This window comes from Notolabrus celidotus, chromosome 13 (assembly GCF_009762535.1).
Source record: "Notolabrus celidotus isolate fNotCel1 chromosome 13, fNotCel1.pri, whole genome shotgun sequence".
NCBI lineage: Eukaryota > Metazoa > Chordata > Actinopteri > Labriformes > Labridae > Notolabrus > Notolabrus celidotus.
Window position 1 is genome coordinate 24852427 of NC_048284.1, and position 7122 is coordinate 24859548.

Below are 7122 nucleotides of genomic sequence, written 5' to 3' on the forward strand. Positions count from 1 at the left end.
GGACTCAACTTCAGCTATTTGTTGCTGTACCCAGATGCTAAACAAAGTAACACTAGTTACAAGCAAGCAGCAACTCCCCCTGTTAAAAAAAAAATGAAGCCAATGTGAAAGAGCAAAAAACTGCAGTTCCTTGAGTGTCCACTTGAGGGTGGCTGCAAAAGCCAAGGAATCCCCATTATGTCCCATGTTAGAATGCCCTTGTTTTTTACTGCAACGAAAAATAACTCAATGTTTTGAAAATATTACAGCAGAGGTAGGCATTTATTTGCATGCTTAGGGGCTTGGCTGAGTTGACTGACAGGCAGATGCGATGTAGCACCTCAACTCCACCTCTTTCTTCCTGCTAGGCTGACCAAAAATATGGTGGAGCTAGCATTACCAAAAGGTGTCTGCCATCATCCTGCTTCACAACAGCTCTTAGAAACCAGCGGTAGGCTTGACTGAGACAATTTGGACATGATACCATTATATAAAATCTTGTTCCTCAAAGTACCGTGTGATCCTTGGGCATGATTTTTTTTTAAATGAATAATCCCAGATACATGACAGCTCCAATCTGTATTGCTGTTCTGTTCAATCTGTTTATCATACATAATCAGATTTCTCCTGTCACCAAAGTGAAGCCCAGCTGTATTCATTCAGAGCCACTTGGATCAAATAGATGCATTAAAGGTGTGTTTGATACAATAAAGAGGTTAGGCAGTGGTCCTATGACAAGTACACTCTCATAAATTTATCCATCTTTTACAAATGGATAATTACACAAAACCACAGTATAGAGACTCAGAATGAGACGGGCTTTACTCAAATCTGTCCTGACTGTGTTCTGCTATGAAAGCTCAGTTTCAGTCTCCAAACACAACTGAGCCAAGAAAAAGAAAATCAGGCATTACTGTCAGGTAGTATCAGGGTCAATGTCCTCTGACTCGGTGCCTATGTAAACAGTACTTATAGGTTTATTAGGACACCCCCGTATTATGCGGGTTGTATGAACAGTTATTGGTGTATGTGACAGATAGTTTCTGAGCTGAGCAGGTAATCACAGCAGCCAGAGCTACACAGGGATACATGTTGACAAGCCAAAGCAAAAGTACAATTTAAAGGCATATGGAATATTAGTGACAGATATAATATTGTCCACACCTTGTTAATAATCCACAAGTATTCTTGTTTTATTCTCATTTTATATCCTTTTATCTCTTTCCATCTTTTCCATGTTTTATTTTACTCATTTGTCTCAAACATGCTGTCTGCAGATCAAAATGAACAAGGATCAAATACTGTAATTATTTCATAACTCAACACAAAACTGTTTAAGTGTTCAGTAAATACTCGAGGGGAGTAGTCATGCTGTCTGTGGCTGTCTGCATGTGTTTGGGTCAAAAACTGATGCGCCACACTTTGAAGAGACCAGCAGACGCAAGGACCGACATTTATTGCATCTTTTTTTCAGTTTTAATAGCTGGAGCCATAATTAAGTGTCTCAATCAAATCAGTATCCTTACAACCTTGGATGTGTCATGCTTCCTCTTTACTGAGTTTTTAATGTTTTTGTCAGGCTTGGCGAGGCAACATGAACATTCATTTTTTATGTTTCCTTATTTTAAAATTTTTTGGAAACCTTGACTTCATAAAGTCATTTCCAGGACGAGACCAGTGAGAAAGTTTTCCCATGTTGGTCAGACTGCATCACAAGTTTTGCTTCATAAACTTTGTTTGTGGGCTAGCTCTGGCTGAGTTTTACAGTCAAAGATTCACAGTTTGATCTCTCCCTCAGTCCACATGCCAAGGTGTCTATGGGCAAGGAGCTAAAGCATGAATTGCACCCATAGCCAGCAGAGTGTGAATGCGATTAGTTAATACTTATGGGTACTCTCATGTCTGCATCCTTTGCCATGAGTGGCATGAATGGGTGAAAGTGACATGCAGTGTAAAAAGTGCTTGGAGTGGTCAGAGTGCTTTATAAGTCCATTTAATATTAAAAACATTACATCATTTCATGAAAAATAAGTCACAACTGTTATGGATAAATCTGTGATGGTCTCCGAGAGAAATCCACACTGTTATTGCCTTTCATTTTAATATTCCAAGACAGGGAGCACGTTTCCACTGTGACAAAAATCTACAGTAATAAGAGCCGACTCAGTTGTCTTTAACAAAGTGAAATATAGGTAAATATAGGTAAATAACCAGTGGAAGATGTATGCTTTCTTTATGTAACAAATCCAAAACTAGTGATTTCTTTCCATCACAATCCAGCAGTCAGTATTATGTGAAGAGATTTTAGCATAGGATAAACACTTTTTAGGGTCTATCTAATAATTTTACCACACACTATGGAACTGGTAGGGTATGGATTTCAAACCTTGTTAATCAGGATGTTAACCATCTGCTCTGTGAGATGTGGACAAAACACACCAGCCCAGGAGCTTCTCTCAGAGCTCATCTTTACTTTATTTTAGCATTTTGAAAACGGCACCACTACAAACAAAAGAAAACTCACCCAAAAGTGGGTCCCCAGCCAAAAGTGGGAAAGACCTTGAGAAGCTGAATATATCTTGGTTAAACCACATTTGCAACAAGGGTAAAATTAAACAGACCCTAATCTGTTAAAAAAAACTATTTACTATTTAAATATTCTTCAAAATATTAAAAAACCTGGAGTTAAACTTACTTGGTTGGTTTTAAACAAAATACAGTAAGCAAAACCACTTTGTCCTCTCCCCATCCACAGTCAGACTCAGTTAATTAGGCAGCACCTGGTGGAGCACGGCTCCTTCATGTATCCATTGATGAAAAAACAAAGCACAAAACCAGACAAAATTAATACTTCAGTAACAGGCTAGTTGAAACATGTATCATTCATTTATAGTGGACCCGAACATGAGCTGATAAAGGCATGTCAAATGACTACAGCAAAACACTTGTCAATGTTAAAGTATGTTTTTCTCCTCCTTGAAACAGAGGAGTAAGTAGTGATCCCTCACAGAGGCCTCGTTTTTAATATTTTTTTCTGTTTTTGGATACATTCTTGGGATGAACTCTGGGACTTCTGTGTAACCTTTGGATACAGCCACACCAGCTCCATCCGGCCATGTCTACATTTTGTGCTAAACTAAGCCAAGTAGCTACCAGCTTCACATAAACTGTTCCTCTCATACGTCTATCAGCTAGAAAATGAGTAAGCATATTTCCAAATACGTCAAAAGAATTCCTTTAAGATGTTGGTGTTGGACGCTGGATTGTGCTCTCTGTCGAAAAGTTTTTGCAGAACTGTCCAACACCAATGTTTCGTCTGGCAACAGGGTCACATGTTTGTACCCATCTGAAACTGAGAGTTAAAGTTAAGTTATGAAATTGTATATGGTTTAAGTAGTAGATAGAGAACTGGGTTTATATTTCAACATGATTGAGTGTTTTTTTCTTCCATTTTTTACCACATTTTTTGCTCCACTGTACTATATAATGATGATTTGACTGGATGCATTTGCAAAATTGTACACACTAATTAAATGTAAGGGTCTGTAATTGAAGGAGAAGAAAGGAGAAGTAGGTGTAGAAACTTCGGCTCAAAAACTGATAATATCAGGCTTCTGTGTGGCTAACAGCAGCAGCTAAATCCTCCTCAACACTGTGGAGGGGGTGAGAGGACAGAATCCAGTGTGCAATCAAAACACTGTGAAAGGGTCTGGAAAGGGAACGAGAGAAACAACTCTGTGGACACAGCAGATTTACTCCTAATAGACTATGACAGGGACCCATTTTTAGTCCAGCGGTTTTGGTTTTGAGTGTGTAGACAGTCCAGGAAAAGAGATCATTGTCTTGTGATGAAAGATGGAGCCTGCGTTTGTGTGTGTGAGAGGGCCACTGTTAACCTTGGTCACATTTTTCTCCATGAGTTCCGAATCCGATGTGAGGTTTTCAGCAGCTTGGTCCTTTTCGTGCACGATACGAGGGGGATTTCTCATCAAGCTTGGTTAAGTTTCCATTTTCAATTTTGTAAAAAGTCTGTTTAGAATCAGAGTTTCACCCCTTTAGTATTTAATTTTTTCATTTCTTTTTTGTGAACAGCCTGCTCAAAAACTCAGAGTAATAAAGGACCAGAATTTTGATCCAGCTTTTAAAAGTTTCCCCCTTCTCTCTTCCTCCCCTCTTCTCTCCTCCTGCCATCCTTCTTTCCTTGTGCCCTCGCTCTTAAACCTCCTTTGGCTTGTGAAATGCGCTCATGCATGATGGTCTGAACTTGATAGACGTTCAGAGGGCATCTGAGAGAGAGCGAGCTGTTAGTATGAGCGAGTAGGGACCTGTGAAAGTGACAGATATAGCACGTGTGGTCTCCCTGATTGCCCTTCATATGTGGTTTATATCTCCGTTTTAAACCATATTTCTATCCATATACATCAATCTAGCTCTTAGATCTCGCTCACTTTCATCTCTTGTGTTCATTTTATTCTCATCTACAGCGAGGAATGTGTTAGTTTTATGTGAAGTTAGCACATATGCCAAGAGGCCTGTGATGTAGATGCCAAAGTATGACGACTCTATTCACACCAAGCGTCAGACGTTAGCTCGAGATGGATTGGAATGAGTATTTGAAAGGGATTAAAATGCTTCACGGGGGAAGAGTGTGAAAAGGAGATATGGTTGAGCAGAGTTTTGGTGTCTGAGCCTGTCGCTGACTTATTAAAGTTTGTGCGGTTATCCTGGGAAAGCAGGATGGAAGAAGGAGATCCAGGGAAAGGAGGGGCTGAGTGTGGGGTGTGTAATTTCGGCAGAAGGATTTTTAATGAGGGGAGATCTCTGCAGGTAACTTCCTCTCGCCTCCTACCTCCTCCTCCCCAGCTCTCCCCCATCATCCCCCAATGCGGGGGGAGAGGCCCATCTGGTTGGACTAAACAGCAGATTAGCACATTAGCACTGAAAGACAGGCAGGCAGCACTAAGGGAAAGACTCAAGCTAGCATACGACGCTGGCGCACATGGTGAACGACTCATTAAAAGTAAACATAAAAGTCGCACTAAATTAAAGGCAAACTGTATCCGCCTTCATTAACACATGGTAAAAGATTGACTCATGATTTCAGCTTTTGTACTTGGCACACAAGTGTCTTAATGCTGCATCCATCTGATGAGGTCTAATTCAAATGAGTTTACCCTGCTTTGATACATTTTTTTTAAATTTGCCCCTCTGCTTGGTCTCTCGCAGCAATCCAAATCTATGCTAAGAAGAAAACACTTCCATATATTTTTCAGCAGCAAAGCTTCAGTGATTAACACTTCTTATATTGATATCATTTTTTTCTCAAGCAATCATACCAAAAGCATCAAAGTGTTTTTGATCAGCTTCAATCGGTTTTCCAACCAAAATGACCTCAACATTCATTTTTCCTACCCATGGTATTGTCTCATCAATAGCACCCCACCGATGAAGGCTTCACTTGCTCTTACCTTAAAATCTTAAATTCAAGATGAACAAGAACATGGTTTGTGTTTTGAATAGGTTGCAGATTTGTTCAGTTCTTTTTTTAAATACGTTTTTTTTTTTAAAGAAGGCAGTTGTTTGGATTAAAACAAGTATGGTAACATTAGACGAATTATCATACATACAGAAGGCACATTTTATATAACTTTAAAAAAAGGCCATGTTGACTTCGGGTTCTACAGGCATCATCTCTGGGCCCTCTTCTTTATCATACACAATATCTGTCTATGACTGTCACACCACAATAAACACTTGTCTTCATCTTCTATTGTTATTTTGTTTTTGGTCTATTATTAACAATAAATAATAATTGTTTGCCACTCGGGTAAAATGGGCATTTGAACATGGTACCTAACGGATATTTCTTGGCTTTTGCAGTCAACTTAAAATGGACACCAATGAACTGCTGTTTTCTGCACTCCCACACTGGCTTTCTTTTACAATACCTAAGGCTGCTGCTTGGGAATGGTCCACTTCAAGGGGTTTGTCAGATGTAGCTAATTGACATTGTTGGGACATTCTATCTCATCATTAGATGGACCTTTCCAACCTTATCAACTTGGTTTGACAAGTCAATGGTTGCTCTTTCGAGTCCCACAACACTGGAGGTAGACCAGCCGATCTAAAAGTTTTCAGAATTGTTAGCTGTTCACCTCTCTACAGCAGGGGAACTGCAGTGAAACTGAAAGTTAGCATTGTGTGTTTCAGAAACTCAGGGCTTTTTTTTTTTTACCTTCCTTTCTGTGTAAAAGGTGCAGACTGATTGAACCATGTCACAGGTATCTAGGTTACATTTTTTTGGCCTTGTTTTTTATGATTCCCGGGAACAGAGCTGTGAGAAACTACAAAGTTGCCAGGCATGACTGGGAGGGGTGCTTGGTGCCCATTCATGTGTGTGTGTGTGTTGTAATAAAGTGTATCCCGTTGTGAGGTGTTGAGTTAGGAGCTGCTAAAATGGCCACATCTGAGATTGCAGCTGTGTGAACATATCATCATCTGTGCTCCCGGTGATGGGCGGGGTTGAAGAAGTCAGTCCCGCCCTCCAAATACCTGCTAACACACACTGTATGTTTGGTCCATTTCAGACACTGTTAAAGCTGCTATACACAAATATTTTAATTAACAATGGAACAGGTAAACATATTCCTGCAAAAGGAATCTCTTATGGACATAATTCCACAGGAAACGGTCCTCTGTGTCTACAGTTCTTTGTTATTTTTGTCTCTTTGAGCAATATGTTTCGGTTTCACAGACTCCAGCTTTGATGAATTGGTTCATTCCCCCGCAGTCATTAGCTTAGTTTCCATATGCTCATTTTAAATTTACCTAAACAACAGGCAGACTCAGTTACTCACCAGCTAACACAGTCACAGATTTAGAAGAAAAGATATGAGGATGTATTGCAGCAGTTGATAGTGACCAAAAAAGAGCTAAAAGGAGAGTACATATCCCTGCAAACACAACACATTGATTAGCTGTGTTCTTACCATGTGTTTTCTGGAAATCTTGAAAGAAAACAGTTTGCTTTTAAAACCATATCCCTCTTTGTGGTGTTTACAACTTGATTTGCTGCTTCACCAGTGGCAACATATGCATAAAGCAGCTTTAACATTTTTTAGGTAAACAGATTTGGATCAAAAT